At 38.7% G+C, this 20681-nt stretch overlaps 1 protein-coding gene across 3 annotated transcripts in view; it reads left to right on the top strand.

The window, feature by feature from the left end:
• The window catches only part of SLC16A7 (solute carrier family 16 member 7), a 191729-nt gene that overhangs the window by 31273 nt on the left and 139775 nt on the right, over positions 1-20681 (top strand). The window contains exon 1 of one of the 3 annotated variants that reach the window (XM_052640391.1): positions 2391-2512. The exons of the other annotated variants lie outside the window; for them this stretch is intronic. The gene's annotated coding sequence lies outside the window, so the exon portion shown is untranslated. Of the gene's footprint in view, positions 1-2390; positions 2513-20681 lie in introns of those variants that run through there. 3 annotated transcript variants of the gene reach the window in all.

Genomic DNA, 20681 nt, shown 5'->3' with positions numbered 1-20681 from the left:
AACCTAACAGAGTGACTTTGTGACTTAAAGTTTTGAAAGTTATTATGTTGATGGAATATGTATGCATTTAATCTTCAATAATTTTTTCACAATAACTGTTTCATAATAAACTTGTAAATTTAGACTTGTACCTTTCCAGGTGCTGAACATTAAGCTAATTCTCTCATAAAAGGATTAAATGATTAAAATCAGTAGTTTCTTGGTATCCATGGGGGAAGAACTTCAGTTTCCTTTTTGTCAAGTCACATAAGAATGTAAAATATAATACATTTGTTTCGAGGACAAGTACCTGGAAGACTTGACTGTATGTTTACTGTATTCTTTTTAAACAGGAGATATTTATCGCTGTGTATTAAATACTTAGGTAGTCAGCTTACTTTTGATTAAGATTCAAACTTAGAAATTTTAAATTTAGACTAGTTTTAAGGTTGAGAGTGAGGTAGAGATTGATGGAAATGTGTTTTCCTGCTGCATCAGTTTGGATTCCTGAAGAGTTTGATATACTATAAGGCTATTTCTTCAACAGTTATTAGGAACTGGATTTATTTTCTTCCTGAGTTTAGGCTTATAGCTCAGGCAAAGACATAAGCTCTTCTGCTGCTAGAATAGGCCTTTGGGAAGAAAATACATTCCATTCTGAGCTTTTGTTTGTAGCAAAATGTCGTCAGTTACCTACTGAACATAAACCTCAAGAATTCTGGGAAATCAAACCTGAAATAGATGGAGACAGAGGCTTCCCTGGTGGCTTAGTGGTAAAGAATCTGCCTGCCACTGCAAGGAGACACTGATCCCTGATCCGGGAAGATCCCACATGCTACGAAACAACTAAGCCCGTGCACCACGACTACTTAGCCTGTGCTGTGGAGCCTGCACGCTGCAACTACTGAGCCCATGTGCTGCAACTTTTGATTGCAAGTATTGATGCTGGCATGCCCTAGAGTCTGTGCTCTGCTACAGGAGAAACCACCACAATGAGAAGCCTATGCAGCAGATCGAAGAGTAGCTCCCACTCGCTACAACTAAATAAAAGCTTGTGCAGCAATGAAGACCCAGCACAACCAAAAAAAATAAATAAATAGATGGTGACATCTGCCAGGAGAAGAAAATCGGTATCGGATTTAATAAGGCCTAGTAATGCAGTTATAGTAAGATTCAGATAATCAACAGGAAATATTATGGTTAATGTTGTATTATTAATATTATTATATATAAATTCCTCGCTAATTCATTTCAAACATACATTAAGTACTTTACTCAAAGTACTCTACTACATAGAGGTTTTTGTGGATATATATATATATATAAAGAAAATCTGATTCATGATTGTAAGGTTAAATGAGTGTGTGTGTGTGTTTGTCTGCATGTTTATATGTGTGTGTATGTGGGTTGGTGGGAGAGGTTGGGTCAGGGATAGGGAGAATTAAAAAAAACAAATAAATGACTATAGTGGAATATAAGTACAAAGAAAGATACACAAGAGAGAGAAACAGATCTGAGAAGGGAGGAGTCGCATGTTGATAGGAAGGTAGCTTTGCATCTGAGCCTTAGAGGTAAATGAGTTGAGTGAAAGATACACTAGCAGAGAGAAAACTGAGGCGTAAGTACATAGGCCAGGAAAGAGAAGGTTGAATTAATTTACCTCCATTGTAGTTTATGTGGATTGGAGTAAAATTCAAGCATGCATGCTGTTTCTCAGTTGTGTCCAACTCTTTGCAACTGCATGGATTGTAGCCCACCAGGCTCCTCTCTCCAGAGGATTCTCTGGGCAGGAATACTAGAGTGGGATGCCATGCCCTCCTCCAGGGGAATCTTCCCAACCCAGGGATGGAACCCATGTCTCAGGCATCAGCAGGCATTCTTTACTACCAGCACCACCTGGGAAGCCCTGAGAATAAAACAGATTGAAGCTAAATATTAGAATTTGGTATTACTTCACTGTTAGAGATGTTAGATTTAACAAAGTGTGCATTTAAATTTGTAACTTAAAGTGGAAAAGGGAGGGAATCCTGTTTCCAGCCTTGATTTTCTTTAGATTCTTGAAACTGATCTAGGTTTCTTGGTCTCAATATTGTTGATATTTTAGACTGGATAATTCCTTTTCGGGGGATGTTTAGAGGCAGCCCTGGCCTCAACCCAGGGCTAAGATTAGAGGGAGGCAAGGGAGGCAGGTAGGCCATGGTGTTTAAGGAGGCAATCACTCTCGGGGTCATGTGAACTTTAATCTTGAGTGTGGATAACCCTAAGAGTGAGTAAGTGCCTCCTTAAATTTGGAGCTCTGGGAACCTCCCATGCCTGTCACAGTCCTGGCACTGCCTCTGTCCACTGGAAGCCAGTAGCACCCTCCCAGCTGTGACAGCCAAATAAGTCTCCACATATTGCCAGACATCCTCGGGGAAACAAAACTACCCAGGTTAAGAACCACTGCAGTTTTACTGGAATAACAGCATATTTCTTTTTCATTTGTAAAATGGCAAGAGGAGCAGCCAGCAGTGTGATGGAATTCAACTGAAAGGTAGCAACTAAATACAGATGGAATTTGGGCTGAGACACACTTGGGGAGTAAGATTTGAAGAGAGAACTGTGGGAAGAGGCTGCTGTGATTAATGGGCTGATAGGCATTGGCATTAGGAAGAGACAAGGGTTTGTATGAAAGTTACCTAAAGGTGAAGGATCCATCCTGCTGTTAATAATCTACCTTACTTCTAGGCCTCGGCTGCACTGAAGAATAATAACTTTGCTGTCAGTCTTGGGGTCGATATGATGAGACTTCCAACTATGTTTTCCTGGTCCTTGTACAAATGCTCAAAAAAAAAAAAAAAAAAATCTACAGAGTGCTTGTACTTTATTTTCTTTTTATAAAACTAGGCTGTCTTCTTGGTTAATACATCACTGTGCTTATATTTGCTATTATCAGTTCTACCCTACCCTGCTCTATTCTATTTTCCTGGGCTCTGGGGAAGCTGTGGCACTTGGGGATGTGCAGTTTGTGCAGTGTGGTTGCTAAGGTTACAGATACTTAGACCCTAGCACAGTACTAGCCTTATCAGTTAGTATGAGATCACAAAGGCATGTCATATTATATATATGTTTTCATGGTAAAGGTTAGATATGGCTAATTAATGTTTAGCAACGGGGTTTGAAGCCTAAAATTCCAGGGGCCTCATATTCAATCATATTCAAGCACATAGCTCCATATACTTTTGTGACACTTACCACAAAAGTTGCTCTGTGGTGATAATAAATTAAATGAGTGCTGTAGCTCACTCACATCTGCCAGGCAGTGTCCTGTGTGTTTTATATGCATTTATTGTTCCAGTAACCTTTGATGGTGGTTCATATTATCTCCATTTCATGGATGTGGAAACTAAACTTAGCCAGTTTCTTTAACTTGCCCACAGTCACAGGGTTAGGATCACTTGATTTCAGATCTGCCAACTCTTGAGTGCATGTTCTTAACTGTTACTTCAGGGCTGCATGTAAATGACCTTGTAGGTTGTGCAGGGTGCAACTCCAGGTATCCCAATATACACTGTACACATTACAAGTGCTTCAAGAGTATCTTGGTAGGTACACACACAAAGTGAATTCTAATGCTTTGAAGTATCATTTGCTTTTAAATTTTTATTGAATGGTATACAGTGAAGGATGGGAATATGAGCAGTGATTCCCTTCCTCCCTCCCTCCTTCCATCCCTTCCTTCCTTCCTTCTTCTTTGTGAGGACAAGCCTAAATGTAAATTCCTTTGAGGAAAGGATGGGATTCAGCTGAAAGATTGTTCCTTACCTATTGTGATTTCCCAAATTCTAGTGTAGCTGACGCTCTTCAGGAATGAAACTACTTCTTTAGAACTCGCCTTTAGCTAGTGTTATTGAAAATCGTATAATACCACCCGAGTTCCCTATCTGAGGCCTGAGGCTAGAATATTCTCTCACTATTATTTATTATTGTCATGGAGCCATTAGCTTTTGCCATTAGAAGCTATACTTATACTAAAGGTGTTACAGCTGGATGTCTGTGCTCCAAATTCTCATTATAGGCTGCTGACCTCTCCCTATAAATCTCATCTTGGAGTTATCAGCTTTCTACTTGTTGGCTCTAATTGGAAAGTTCTCTGCTATATCCAGGTACAAAATGTACTATCAGAACTTGAATTTCTGCCCCTTATTAACATTGCCTTTGTGACTTATTTCCTCAATTCTCTTTCCACTGGCAATCCAGCTGAAACAAATTCCTTGGTTTTATATACAAAGTGAGCTTGTGGTAGAACACATTACAAATCATAGAGTGCAATAAACGAGAGCACAGTCTAATACTTTTACCATTAGAGAATATTAAAATGTCCTTTACTTTACTAATTAATTACTTGCACACCACTTTTTCACTTAATACTCTAGAAATAAATTCCTGCATTTTTCATCAGTTTGAAACTCATTTTACAGTTGCAAATCCAAGTGTCAGATAAACAATAGAAAATTCTGTGAAGAGTTTGTGAGGAGTTGTGTTATAATTTCCTGAAACATACCTACACTTCAGATGGTGTCTAATTTTATGGATATGGAAACTAAAGACTGTGTAATCCAGAAATGGCAAAGGGAATGTTTGTGACTTGATTTATCTTTCCATCAGAAATAAACATTTCCCTGAGCAAATCCTTTAGAGTTTCCAGATATTTAAGCTGGTGAATTTCTCAGTGGTATATCACTATATCCTTTTTTTGAGATAGGAAGTATATATACCAAACTTAGAAACTCCTGAACTCTCAAACATTCCTGTTCTAAGATCTTTATATACGATAATAATGACATACCTGAAATCAGTGTTACTCAGAAAAATTTACCCTGAGTTCATACTTTGTATCTTCAGTTTCAGTTCAGTTTAGTTGCTCAGTCGTGTCAGACTCTCTGCGACCCCATGGACTGCAGCACGCCAGGCCTCCCTGTCCATCACCAACTCTCGGAGTCTACCCAAACTCACGTCCATTGAGTCGGTGAGGCCATCCAACCATCTCATCCTCTGTTGGCCCCTTCTCTGTCTGCCCTCAATCTTTCCCAGCATCAGGGTCTTTTCAAATGAGTCAGCTCTTTGCATCAGGTGGCCAAAGTATTGGAGTTTCAGCTTCAACATCTGTATATATTTAAATTTCTAAACAATTACTTCACAAATTTCAATCAAAAGGCACTTACTTTGAAACAATTGTGTAGAGTATGCTGAATGTGAGTTTTGTTTTTCTTAGGTTTTACTTTTTTCTGTTAAAAATTGATTAAGCAATTTTTAAATAAATGAAGCTCAAGCTTCATGAGGCCATGAGGTAAAATGATCAAAACTGTATAATATCTAAATTAAGACCTATGTAGAATTATGTTATTTCCAAGAAATTAAACATGAATACATCCTTTTTCCTCAAATGAACTTATTTTCCCTAGCGTTAATATTGAGAAACAAAGAGGAAAAACTTTAACTTAGAAAATCTTCATTATTGAAATATGAGGTTGATCATTTTCTTTTTGCTAATATTTGGAACGAAATTTTTCCAGGCCTCTTTTGATTAAGTTACTGTACAGAATATTTAGACTATGTGCATCTCTTATATTTGGTGACAAAATATGTGTACAGTAAAGGAATTTATTGCAGGAAATTGTTACCTTGGGGCTTCCTTGGTGGCTCAGGTGGTAAAGAATCTGCTTGGAATGCAGGAGACCCAGGTTCGATCCCTGCGTCAGGAAGATCCCCTGGAGAAGTGACTAGCTACCCACTCCTGTATTCTTGCCTAGAGAATTCCATGGACAGAGGATCCTGACCAGGTCCATGGAGTTGCAAAGAGTTGGACATGATTAAGTGACTAACATTTTCATTTTTTTTTTCATTGTTACCTTCAGAATTATAGGGGTGCTCAGGAGATTCAGCTGAAGATACAATAGGAAAGCTAAAAGATAAACTGAGACATATCAAAATTCTTAGGAATTTGAGCAAAAAAACTATTGGAATTAGCACCAAACCGGAAGTGGTTAAGACGGCTCCACCAAAAGGTACTTGGGGAGAAATTTTATAGAGAAAAAGCAGAAGCAAAGTAAGGAAATTATCACCTGCATACAGCTCAAAGCCTAGTTGGCAGTTTCTGATGGGCTGTCTTTGGTGTTTTGATTTTATAACTGTGAGGCACAGGCTTAGATTTTGGTGTGTCTACATAGACCTCCATAGCACATAGACCTCTACAGTCATGGTGTCCCTGCTTAATTAACTTAACAGATAGTACCCACTTTGGATATGTATTATATTATGAATTTGATTACATGGATTTAAGAGAGATGTCAGCTTTGTGTAGCACCAGACACACTAGGTTAATCCAAATATTACTCCTTGGGTGCATAGACTTTTGATATATTGTTTTTCAGAGAATATGTAGACTATGAGAAAATAATTCCTGATTTCAAACAACTTAGAAAATTTTGTTCCTATTTCCAAAATGGGTCTATACAAGTCAAGTACCCCTGACCTCTTTGCTTATTACTTTATACAGAAAATGGAGACCATGGTTAGGAATAGTCAGCTTCCACCTTTTGAGTATTAAAGAAGAAACTATGACCAAGCCATACCACTCAACTGTAAATCTATTAATAATCTTTCCTGGTTTAGTATTAGTAGAAAGGTTATCTTTGTTTCAACCTCAGTTTGCCCTTAGTAAAGGAAGCAGTTCCCATTCTGCTGTTTTTGTGCGCACATTGGAAGACAAAGGAAGAAATGTGTCACAGAAATTGTTTAAAATGCATAAATTTAGGATACCATAAAATGTTAATCTGTAATCTGTAGAACCCTGCATAAATATCTCATGCTCAAAGGACGTTAACAGAATGCATTTGGGAACAAGAGGATTTTTTTCCACAAATACTTTGAATACAATAATAATCTGATATTTTATAGTGACCGGTCATTTCTCCCTCTTTGCCTTCCTGCTCTTTTATCATTCTCTGTCTCCATTTCCTCCTCCTTTCTGTCTTAGCATTCCCCTATAAATAGAAATAGTCACTGCCTTTTTTTAAAGTTGCCATTATTTTCCAATCTTGTGATTCGTATTTTATAGGAACTATGATTCTAGACAGAGGAAGAATTTTTTTTTTATGAGTAATGGTTTAAAAAAATTTTCTTTATCTATTGTCTATCTATCATCATCTATCTATCTAATTGGCTACAGTGGGGCTTTGTTCCTGTGTGTGAACTTTCTCTGGTTGCGGTGAGCAGGGGCTACACTCTAGTTGTGGTGTGCAGGCTTTTCATTGTGGTGGCTTCTCTTGTGTGGTAGAAAACAGGAGTGTGGGTTCAGGAGGTGTTGCCCAGAGGCATGTGTACTAGCCCCCAGCCAGAGATCGAGCCTGTGTACCCTGCATTGGCAGGCAGATTCTTAACCACTGGACCACCAGAGAAGACCCTGGAGGAAAAGTTTTTTAAAATATATATAAAGTTTTAAATAATACTCTCTTTTTTGTTGTATTCCAGTGGGTTAATAATTTTTTTAAAAAAAATTATTCATAATACTATGTGTTATCAAGTGCCAAGCTGTCTGCAGGTAGTATATTATTTTTATTTCAATGGCCTATAACATATTTCCATTTTGGAAAAGAAGAAAATTTGACTTTAAGAAAGTTAACTAAAATTTCCAAATTCACATAGCTTGTTAGTGATTAGCCCAAGAAAAGATAGATCCTGACTCTTAATTCTTAAAACATTCTATAAGTAATTCTTGGATGTCTTAGAATTAAACGCTACTAAATATTTTTTCAGTATGTCAAATATAGATATTAAAACCTCTTCCATGATAGTCTTTTATAAAAAGAGTTTATAGGTTTCTAAAATGTAGACTAGAATCTCTCTTAGCTGTGTTTGCTTATAATTAATATAGGAAACATAGTATTAAGTACTTGTATGAATATCAGATCATAACAACAGCAAAGATATTTTCATGATTTCTATAGCTTTTCTATTAACATGTGAGTTGCATTATTATACCTTAGTTGTTGACATAATCTGAATGAACATAGTTCTTATTTCAGCTTGAAATATTGATACTGTATTTCTTAATCCAATGCAGTTTTTATTAATATCTATCATTGGGAAGTATCAACTCAATAAGACACACCTGACCAAATTTTATAATCCTTTTGGCTCATGGGCTTGGATTTTGAAGACTTTAAAAGCATGCTGATTTTGTTTTCCAAAGATTCTTTAGCAATTCTAAGACTTAGTCCAGGAGTCCAGAGCTACTTTTTCATAATGCTCTTGCAGTTCCCACCATTTTTCTTTGATCTTATCATTCCCTATCCTGGAAATTAGTTTTTAGTTTGCTCTATTAGTTTTTGTTTGCTGCAATATATTGTTGTGCCCCTGTCTTATTCCTCTTCTTATAATGTTCTTACAGATATTATTGTCTATATGCAATAAAACAAAACACAAAGACAACCTAAAACTACAACACAAACTCTTTATGATACGATGTTGAAACCATGCTGTATAGCCAAAGTGATGTAGGAAAAGACAGAGTTGCCGACAAAGAATGGCAGTCATTGTCATTGGCTCATTCTCATCAGGGGCTCACAATTCATATCCCTACTTAGAGCATCATCAACAGATGCTAACCCATTTTCAACCTCATGCCAAATTTAAATGCTTATAAGGAAACTCAAGTGGCTCAAGTGGTAAGAATCTGCCAGTGCAGGAGCCCACAAGAGATACAGGCTCAATCCCTGGGTTGGGAAGATCCTCTAGAGGAGGAAGGGGCAACTCACTTCTGTATTCTTGCCTGGAGAATCCCATGGACAGAGGAGCCTGGTGAGCTATAGTCCATGGGGTTGACTGAGCATACAAGTACATGAATGGAAACTCAGAAATACCACTAGAAACAAATGAGGCATTAGACTTACAAAATGTGTAAGCAGACCACAAGGAACTTTGTGATTTAGTCTGCTTTTAATATTTGACTTTTGGGGGAGAGTGATTTCATGATTGCAATTGATACATTCTACTTAAATTTTGGTGAATGTCTCTTTTTTTGTCATTTGAAATAATATCATATATTAACTTGAACTTTGCACTCTGCAGAAAAAGAAATCTTAGAATTTCATTTTTGGAGTACTTCCCCGGTAGTACAATCACCAAGACTCCATGCTCCCAATGCAGGGGATCTGGGTTCAATCCCTGGTCAGGGAACTAGATCCTATATGCCTCAGCTAAGAGTTGGCATGCTACAACTAAGACCCGGTGCAGCCAAAAAAAAATTCTTGAGAATTTCATTTTTCCAAACATTGAGATTGTTCCTTTCATTTGCTACAAGAAATTAAATAACTGAAATTCTGAAAATAGCATAGTGCTTTCTCTGAAATACTCTTGGGTTCTAACTACCCAAAACACATGAGAATCCATGCCACCATTGGCTACTAAAACCACTTATCATGCCAAATGTTTGCAATTATGTAGGATTTATTTCAATGATTGTCTTTTCTTTTTTACCATTTGACTGACAGATATGAAAGTCATTGGCAGCCTCTATCAGACACAAGTGCTGCCATGTATTTAACAACTGAAAATACCCACCTTTCATCTTGGCAGCCTAATAAAGAGCGTGATGTTCTAAATGTCTTCTCAAAAAACATTTTTTTTTAAAGAATATTTTGGTGCTTAATCATAGTCTCCTCAGAAATCTTTAAATTAATGTTGTACAGGTTTTTTTGTGAGGAGCTGTGTGTATGAAAAATGATTTACATTGGCAGACTGAGAAGTCTAAAATGAATACTATTTGAATAAAACATTCAGGGCAAAATTTGTATAGAAATATTTTTAGTAATATCTATATACACACAGTTGATTCTTGAATAATAGGTGTTTGAACTGCTCTAGACTTCACTTTCACTTTTCACATATTGGAGAAGGAAATGGCAACCCACTCCACTGTTCTTGCCCAGAGAATTCCAGGGACGGGGGAGCCTGGTGGGCTGCCTTCTATGGGGTTGCACAGAGTCGGGCACGACTGAAGTGACTTAGCAGCAGCAGCAGCAGTCCACTTATAGAGGGATTTTTTTCAATAAATAACATACTAGAGCACTACACAGTCTGGTTGGTTGACTCTGTGGATACGGACTCTCCAATAGAGAGGAACTTGGGATACGGAGGCTGATAGGTTATACTGGGATTTTCATTCACACAAAGGCTCAGTGTACCTAACCCCTCCGCATTGTTTAAAGGTGGATTGATATACATACATTTTACTTGAAACAGTCTTGTATAAACTCATTAAGCTTTTTCTCTGCCTTTAAATTGGAACTGTGGTTGCCAGAATATGTTAATACCTTGAAATAGCAAATACAAAATATTAAGTACATCTGTATACTAGTATATCTGTATACCTTTTCCATTGCAGAGGCCTTCCCTCTAATCACATTAGCTAAAGCAACCATTTCTCCCAACCCCTTATTCCTATGATACAAAAAAAAAATTGCTTCATACAAAGCAATACTTTTGTCTGCTTGTATCCCCTACTAGGGCAGAAACATTGTATGTTGATTTGCTGCCAAATTCTCCTGAGTCTAGTCTTCTACATAATATGCATTCATGCATTATTCATTCATTCAAAAATATTTCTTAGAACTTACTTGGCTTGAGATGGGGCAAATGTGATGAACAAAAATGAAGTCCCTGCCCTAATGGGATGCAAAACTTGTATTAAAAAGGAATATTTTTCATAGTTCCAGATTTATTCTATAGCTGGGCAATAGTTTCTAGGGCTCATATTATATAGATGTGAGAACAGAGATAAAGTTAGTCTCCACCCCCACCAAACGTTCCTATTATGACTACTCTATTTTTATTCCAGTGAGTCATTTTAGCATGGGTGCTTCTGATTTGGGGAGAGCCACTGAACATTATCGGTTATTGCTGGTCCTTACTTTGTCCATTTGTGAGAAGAGGGAGCCAATTCCAGTGCTTTTCTACAACTTAGGGCTTAATAAACCACTATCGATTGTGCCTTCCAATGTGTGTCAGCTTCTCTTTATAGAGAGCCTTTCTGGCCTTTTCCTAGATGGCACTAATAAAGGCAGTCTGGAGTTTTGTTTGGTGGATGCTAATAGTTAACTATTGCTAATGCTAATAGTTCACCATTCTGGAGTATCAGTAGTCTCTCCAGGTGACCTGAAGTACTGAATAAAATCTAACCAAACAGGTGTTTCCTATTATTACTTTAAATGGTGTAAAGAAGAAAAGTTTGGATTTACAGATCTTTTAAATTGTAACTGTAATTTATTTTAACTTAAACACAATCTAATATACAGCCTTTCCTATGCATTTTGGTGCTGGAATCATACTTTATGAATTGATCTTACAAGCGTTACAAAATAAATTTGCTGTCTTAGTTTTCCTGTATGACTACACTGTTTAGTTACCATATAGCCATACATATTGTTATTTCTGTGTTTTCATAAAGCCAGTAGTATTTACCTTATTATAATTTTCATAATTATTTGTTTCTAGTTTTGCATCCCCTATTTAGTCTGTGAGCTCTTTGATACTAGACACTCTATGGTGCTCTGTTTTGTAACAGTCTAACCCAGCACAGTGTCTACCATGTAGATTAATGTCTACCATGTAGATGAGTGTCTACCATGTAGATTGCTGAAGATCCTTTGGGTGGCTGTAACAAGATTACAGTTCTGGAGGCTGAAAGTCTGAGATTAGGGTGCAACATGGTCAGGTGAGGACCCTCTTTCAGACTGCTGATTCCTTGTATCCTCACATGTTGAAGGGGTGAGTTAGTTTTCCAGAGTCCCTTGTATAAGGACCTTAATCCCATTACTGGGGCTTCCCAGGTGGCACAGTTGGTAAAGAATACGCCTGCCAACGCAGGAGATGGAAGGGATGCAGGTTCGAACCCTGGATTGGGAAGATCCCTTGGAGTAGAAAATGGCAACTCACTCCAGTATTTTTGCTTGGAAAGTTCCATGGGGAGTTCCATGGGGCTACAGTCCATGGGTGACAAAGAGCTGGACACAACTGGAGCATGCAGGCACATACGAATCCCATCCCTAATCACCTCCCAAAGACCCTATCTCGGAATACTATCACCTTATATGTTAGCTCTTCAACATAGAATAAATCATAGATCTATCATAGAGGAGAATAGATCATGCTCAGTATATGCTCAAAAGGGATGAATAAAAATTAAAGATTTAGATTGGATCCAATTCTTTGTGCAGAGATTAGAGCCTTGAAGAGAGTATAGTCCAGAAGGGAGAATACACTTCAGCAATGATTACTTTTTCCACTGTGATAATGGTTGAAGTTACGAAATACAGGGACAATATAGGGACAATAATGAAATGAAAGTTGCTGAGGGAAGAGTATTCAATCTAGGTGAGAGAATTGAACTGATGAATTCAGATTATTGTTATGAAGACCAACAGAGAAGGATTCTTGAGTGATTGTGAAGGATTTGTAAGGAGTGTACAGAATAAAGAATGATGAAATTTAATTGAGAATAACTTGTTTAAAATTGGAAAAATAGACATGAAAGTGTTGGAAAATTCATTTTATTATTGTAAATTATTGATGAGTTATCATTGCTAGCATATGCTAAAACTAGATTTCTGTTGTCAATTTTTAAAAGCCCTTGGATAACTTAGATTTATATAATTCACTTAAAAAGCTATATTAAATGTTAATAAGTGGTAATACCACCACATTAAGACTTTGCTCCATGCCATGACTGTGCTGCATACTTTTGAATGCATTATCTTTAATATTTGATACACTGCAATTGTTCATATTCTACAGATGAGTAAACAGATGGTTAGAGAGCTCATTTCACTTGTCTTTGATCACACAATTTATGAAATGCCAGATCTGACATTAAATTCATTCCATTAAAAAAAATTTTATTTGTTTTATTCTTCTATTCTATTCTTCTTCTTTTTTTTTTTTTTGACTGTGCCAGGTCTTAGTTGTGGGGTCTTCATTATGGCACACAAGGTCTAGTTCCCTGACCAGGGACTGAACCTGGGCCTCATGCAGTGGGAGTGTGGGGGTCTTAACCACTAGACTACCAGGGAAGTCCCAAATCCATTCCATTTGAATTGAAAATTTGTGCTTTGTTGTACTACACTGTAATATATCCCAATGAGTCCCTAGAGTATGTATACATTTTCAGCATGAGTTTAAAGTGTCAACCATAAATGTATATAATTCAGTTATCTCTTAAATGATCACTCATTCATTCATTGATTCATCAAACATTCACTGACAGTCTAGGCACTGAGCAAAAAGTACTGTTTATACAACATGCTCAATGCCCTTTTGAAATTTATAGTGGAAGAGAAAGGCATTTAGAAATATAAATAACTATGTAATAACAATTTTGATAAATGCTATGAAGAAAAATACAGTGCGTTTTGTTAAGTAGATTATAGAGCAGGATTCACATGTACTTACTTTCCTGTGGGCAAATGTAATTAGATTTACAATATAGCTTAGTGTAACCCAAGAAGATGCTTAAAATAGCTCTAGATAAATGGTACCACAGTAGTGTAATCAAACCGAACAGTCTGAAAACATTGGTGTTCCAGCAGCCTTTCCACAGCACAAAGGGAATTTTGGTGAATTCAAGAAAACTGCGATGGTATACCTAACAGGTTTGGAAACTTTACCAAATTTTACATGTGTATTTCAACTTCAGAAGGTGACTTTGGACTATCTCTGCAATGACCTACAACTGTTCACAAAAAATAATAAATATCCAAGAGTTGACTATTGCACTGCCCTTTAGAAAGCAGTATCTATCCTGCTGCAACTCCAAGCATGTGGGAAGTTTTGAAATAGAAATATTGAGAAAGTATTTGTTAAGTTCGAAGATTTGGCTTCATATATTACTAACATTTGACATAAAATCTAAATAGCAGTAAAATAGGAAAATTTATATCTTTTAGCACCTAATAAAGCTGAATGGCCAAAATAAACAACCAAAAACAGTTTTAAAAGGCAAACAAATAAAAAAAAATTGTGAAACTTAACTAGATGTTAATAACAGCTTAGGTCCTGGCTTTATTGCAATTCAAAGGTTCAGTTCAGTTCAGTTGCTCAGTCGTGTCTGACTCTTTGTGACCCCATGAATTACAGCACACCAGGCCTCCCTGTCCATCACAAACTCCCGGAGTTCACTCAAACTCATGTCCATCGAGTCGGTGATGCCATCCAGCCATCTCATCCTCTGTCGTCCCCTTCTTCTCCTGCCCCCAATCCCTCCCAGCATCAGGGTCTTTTCCAATGAGTCAACTCTTCGCATGAGGTGGCCAAAGTACTGGAGTTTCAGCTTCAGCATCAGTCCTTCCAATGAACACCCAGGACTGGTCTCCTTTAGGATGGACTGGTTGGATACCCTTGCAGTGCAAGGGACTCTCAAGAGTCTTCTCCAACACCACAGTTCAAAAGCATCACTTCTTCAGTGCTCAGTTTTCTTCACAGTCCAACTCTCACATCCATACATGACTACTGGAAAAACCGTAGCCTTGACTAGATGGACCTTTGTTGGCAAAGTAATGTCTCTGCTTTTCAATATGCTATCTAGGTTGGTCATAACTTTCCGTCCAAGGAGTAAGTGACTTTTAATTTCATGGCTGCAATCACCATCTGTGTGATTTTGAAGCCCAAAAAAAGCCCCACTGTTTCCCAAACTATTTACAATGAAGTGATGGGACCAGATGCCATGATCTTAGTTTTCTGAATGTTGAGCTTTAAGCCAACATTTTCACTCTCCTCTTTCACTTTCATCAACAGGCTTTTTAGTTCCTTTTCACTTTCTGCCATAAGGGTGGTGTCATCTGCATATCTGAGGTTATTGATATTTCTCCCGACAATCTTGATTCCAGCTTGTGCTTCTTCAAGACCAGCATTTCTCATGATGTACTCTGCATAGAAGTTAAATAAGCAGGGTGACAATATACAGCCTTGACGTACTCCTTTTCCTATTTGGAACCAGTCTGTTGTTCTATGTCCAGTTCTAACTGTTGCTGCCTGACCTGCATATAGGTTTCTCAAGAGGCAGGTCAGGTGTTCTGGTATTCCCATCTCTTTCAGAATTTTCCACAATTTATTGTGATCCACACAGTCAAAGGCTTTGGCATAGTCAATAAAGCAGAAGTAGATGTTTTTCTGGAACTCTCTTGCTTTTTTGATGATCCAGCAGATGTTGGCAATTTGATCTCTGGTTCCTTTGCCTTTTCTAAAACCAGCTTGAACATCTGGAAGTTCACGGTTCAGGTATTGCTGAAGCCTGGCTTGGAGAAATTTGAGCATTACTTTACTAGCATATGAGATGCGTGCAATTGTGCAGTAGTTTGAACATTCTTTGGCATTGCCTTTCTTTGGGATTGGAATGAAAACTGACCTTTTCCAGTCTTGTGGCCACTGCTGAGTTTTCCAAATTTGCTGGCATATTGAGTGCAGCACTTTCACAGCATCATCTTTCAGGATTTGAAATAGCTCCACTGGGATTCCATCACCTCCACTAGCTTTGTTCGTACTGATGCTTTCTGAGGCCACCTTGACTTCACATTGCAGGATGCCTGGCTGTGCGTGAGTGATCACACCATCGTGATTATCTGGGTCATGATCTTTTTTGTACAGTTCTTCTCTGTATTCCTGCTACCTCTTCTTAATATCTTCTGCTTCTATTAGGTCCATGCCATTTCTGTCCTTTATTGAGCCCATCTTTGCATGAAATGTTCCCTTGGTATCTCTAATTTTCTTGAAGAGATCACTTGTCTTTCCCATCCTGTTGTTTTCCTCTATTTCTTTGCATTGATCGCTGAGGAAGGCTTTCTTGTCTCTCCTTGGTATTCTTTGGAACTCTGCATTCAGATGCTTATATCTTTCCTTTTCTCCTTTGCTTTCCCCTCTTTTCTTTTCACAGCTATTTCTAAGTCCTCCTCAGACAGTCATTTTGCTTTTTTGCATTTCTTTTCCATGGGGATGGTCTTGATCCGTGTCTCCTGTACAATGTCAGGAACCTCATTCCCTAGTTCATCAGGCACTCTGTCTATCAGATCTAGTCCCTTAAATCTATTTCTCACTTCCACTGTATAATCATAAGGGATTTGATTTAGGTCATACCTGAATGGTTTAGTGGTTTTCCCCACTTTCTTCAATTTAAGTTTGAATTTGGCAATAAGGAGTTCATGATCTGAGCCACAGTCAGCTCCCAGTCTTGTTTTTGCTGACTGTATAAAGCTTCTCTATCTTTGGCTGCAAAGAATATAATCAATCTGAATCAATGTTGACTATCAGGTGATGTCCATGTGTAGAGTCTTCTCTTGTATTGTTGGAAGAGAGTGTTTGCTGTGACCAGTGTGTTCTCTTGGCGAAACTCTATTAGCCTTTGCCCTGCTTCATTCCGTACTCCCAGGCCAAATTTGCCTGTTACTCCATATGTTTCTTGACTTCCTACTTTTGCATTCCAGTCCCCTGTAATGAAAAGGACATCTTTTTTGGGTGTTAGTTCTAAAAGGTCTTGTAGGTCTTCATAGAACCATTCAACTTCAGCTTTTCTTTTTTTTTTTTGCCGCCCCCCCCCCCCCCCCAACTTCAGCTTTTCATTGTTACTGGTGGGGCATAGGCTTGGATTACTGTGATACTGAATGGTTTGCCTTGGAAATGAATAGAAATCATTCTGTCATTTTTGAGATTGCATCCAAGTACTGTATTTCAGACTCTTTTGTTGACCATGATGGCTACTCCATTTCTTCTGAGGGATTCCTGCCCAGAGTAGTAAATATAATGGTCACTTGAGTTAAATTCACCCGTTCCAGTCCATTTTAGTTTGCTGATTCCTAGAATGTCTACGTGTACTCTTGCCATCTCCTGTTTGACCACTTCCAGTTTGCCTTGATTCATGGACCTGACATTCCAGGTTCCTATGCAATATTGCTCTTTATAGCATCGGACCTTGCTTCTATCACCAGTCACATCCACAACTGGGTATGTTTTTGCTTTGGCTCCATCCCTTCATTCTTTCTGGAGTTATTTCTCCACTGATCTCCAGTAGCATATTGGGTTCCTACTGACCTGGAGAGTTCCCCTTTCAGTATCCTATCATTTTGCCTTTTCATACTGTTCATGGGGTGCTCAAGGCAAGAATACTGTAGTGGTTTGCCATTCCCTTCTCCAGTGGACCATATTCTGTCAGACTTCTCCACCATGACCCTCCTGTCTTGGGTGGCCCCACACAGCATGGCTTAGTTTCACTGAGTTAGACAAGGCTGTGGTCCATGTGATCAGATTGGCTAGTTTTCTATGATTATGGTTTCAGTGTGTCTGCCCTCTGATGCCCTCTTGCAACACCTACAGTATTACTTGGGTTTCTCTTATCTTGGACGTGGGGTATCTCGTCACGGCTGCTCCAGCAAAGCGCAGCCGCTGCTCCTTACCTTGGATGAGGGGTATCTCCTCACAGCAGCCTCCCGTGACCTCGGGAGTGGGGTAGCTTCTCTCGGCCAGCGCCCCTGACCTCGGGCGAGGTAGGTCGTCTTGGCCGCTGCCCCTGACCTCGGGAGTGAGGTAGTTTGTCCCGCCTCCCCTGATCTCAGACGTGGGGTAGCTCCTCTCGGCCGCCTCGCCTGACCTGGGGCGTGAGGTAGTTCATCTTGGCCGCCGCCCCTGACCTCAGGAGTGAAGTAGTTCGTCCTGCCTCCCCTGACCTCGGAGGCGGGGTAGCTCCTCTCCGCCACTGCCCCTGACCTCGGATGAGGGGTAGCCTGTCTAGGCCGCCACCCCTGACCTCAGGAGTGAGGTAGTTCATCCCGCCTCCCCTAACCTCGGACGTGGGGTAGCTCCTCTCGGCCGCTCCTGTGCCGACGCTGCGTGGCACTGTCGGTTGCCGTCCCTGACCTTAGGCAAGGGATAGCTCCTCTGGGCCACGCTTCTGCGCGGTCAGTTTCAGACGTTCCCTTAGGATTGTATTATAATAATGTTATAAGAACCTGGTCCTTAAGGAATTTGGGAAAATTGCAGAAAAATCAAAGTCAATGATTTCTGTTGTTTTTTTAAAAGTTTCTCACCAACAAATGTGTGTTTAGTTTGATTTTTCCTTCTGCCCTTTCCTTTCCAAGTCTATTCATAAACTGTTGGAAATCTGGTGATTTCCTGACAGTTGAGGATATTTTTGTAATTATCTGTAAAGTTGAAAGGCTAAGGACTCTATTTGTTAACTATCAGAGAGCCACTGAAATGTTTTTCATGAAATAAGTGGAAATATGTGTTAAAGATAGAAGAAAACAAGAAATCTGATATCATAATTAAAACTCATTATCATCTGTCAACTCTATTGTGAGCTACTGTGAGGCTTCCCTGTTACCACCTTTCCTGGGAGTTCCTTCTCCTGTCAGTACTTTTCAGTGTCCTCTCTCTTATCTTTCGTCCCTCCTCTCACAAAGGAGGAATTATAAAATTGGGTCTTGAAGAATAAATAGGAACTTTGCTAATAGAAAAGTGAGAAAATGATTCCTTGATAGGCACTGGCAACTGCTAGGGCAGTAAAGACAGGAAGATACGGAATAACATGGGTTGAGCTGAAAACGGAATTCAGTGTGGTTAGATATATAGTGCAAGGGAAGAAATGACAGGAGAGGAGAACGAAGGGGTCAAATCAGATGGCATAACCGTTCGGGGACAGGAAGAACATATCATACATTAGATGAGGGGCTATTCGGTGACCAGGAAGGGGCTTACCTCTACTACCAGGGCAGGAGGGAATGAATGAAGGACTCACAGGGGATACAGAAGTGTGCACAGATAAGAACACATTTATGGCATTTCACGCTTGTTCTGATGGTTTTCATTTTCTTTGCAAATAAGAAACCTAGTCAACCACAGATTGACAGATGACAGGGTGGTTGGGAAACTTGAGGAGAAAGGAAGAGTTTAGAACCACATTGGAAAGGAGAGGAATGTGCCAAGAGATATGAAAAAAGCTTACGGGAAAGCCATTGAGAGTCCTGCTAACAAGTGAAATCTATGAATGTATATTGGCATCAACTTGTGAGGTTAATTCATGTTTTTTAGAACTCTACTTAGTACTGTAATTGCAGTGCCCATTTTGAGTTTGGAAGTTCCAGGCTTCTTGTTGCCAGAAGACAAAGATGTGAGTGACTTGAGAACATTGATGATTAAAGGTGATGTTAATATTTATTGAGTACTTGATGTGCTAGAAATTGTGCTTAGTGCATTATAGACATTGCCACATTCGTCCCCTTCCTTTCCTATGAAGTATTAAATTTTATGCTCATTTTTAAAAGACAAACAGAATCCTGTTAAGCAATATTCCCAAGATATTTTACCAACGAGTAGCAGAACTGGAATTTAAATGAAGATCAACATTGAAGCAGATTACAAAAGAAAAGAAGGTTAGAAAAGGGCTAATTTGGTGGTCCAGTAGCTAAGACTCCGAGCTCCTAATGCAGGGAGGTGGGGTTTGATCCCTGGTTGGGGAACTAGATTCCATGTGCCACAACTAAGAGTTCACATTCTGCAAGTAAAGATCAAAGATTCTGCGTGCCACAACTAAGACCCCACACAGAGCCAAATAAATAAATACAAATAAATATTAAAAAATGAAGAATAGGGTCAGTAATTTGGGAGAAGATGTAAGCCTGAAAACAGGGGAAACTGTCAAGGAAATCCCAGGACAGAATTGACAGAAATAATGTTTTTAGTGTTGTCTGAAGGACAGGAAAATCACGGGGAATTGGAATGTCGATGTTTAAGACTTCGGTAGTAGAAGCATTAAGAGTGCCCATTAACTTCAAGCTGTAAGTGAGTAACTGAAAGGAGAGTAGATGTGGAGGTCACAGTTTCTCTGGCTAGGTTACTGATTGTAGTGCATGGTTATTGATTATGAATATTGATTATGGTGTGACTTTGGAGTGAAGAGAAATGAATTTTGAAGATACGGTCTGAAGGATATTAGGTCCTAGTTTTCTGGATGGTATAGTTTGGTGAAATGAACTTAAGAAAAGTTTCCTTGTGTAAACTGAAAAGTAACAGTAAGATGTAGAGTAGAACTTGGTTTGTGCTGAGCCTCTGTTCTATGCCTAAAGATATGGAATTAGCAGGTATTCAAGAGGGCTCAATCTAAGTCAGGTCTTCAAGGAGAAAAGATCATAGAGAGAGTCCAATGTCTAGGTTAGGAATTAGGTAATTTATTTGAAAAAAAAAATGGGAGCTCTAGAGGATTCAGTGAAAAATATTAGGAAGGACATTAAGAGGAGTGTGGTAGAGTGGAGAGTATGAACCAAAAAGAAAAATTACATTAGCACTGTAGTTGTGTGAGCAAGAGACTGAGAAAGAGGATTAGAGATTAGAGGAAACAGTTTATTAAGGGCTTGAGAGTATGAGAGACGGAGGCATTGTAGAATTTGATAGCTTCAAATTTGTAAATAGAGCTTGGTTTAAAGGCATTTCACTATTTTGATTCCAAAGAGTGCAGTGATCTGACTTCAACCACATTAATATTTGAGTGAGTGAGTGTGGCACTGTTGAAAGTTCTGTAGGTGTTGAATAACAGACATACCTTGTCGGTCAGTCAATTCAGTACAAGTTTTGGATTAAAAATAACTGGATTTATGCTTCTGATTCTGTCACCTGCTTAATAATAT

Source organism: Budorcas taxicolor, chromosome 5 (genome assembly GCF_023091745.1).
Source record: "Budorcas taxicolor isolate Tak-1 chromosome 5, Takin1.1, whole genome shotgun sequence".
Taxonomy (NCBI): domain Eukaryota; kingdom Metazoa; phylum Chordata; class Mammalia; order Artiodactyla; family Bovidae; genus Budorcas; species Budorcas taxicolor.
The sequence above is the reverse complement of the archived record's forward strand: the minus strand, read 5'-3'. Positions and strand labels throughout refer to the sequence as shown.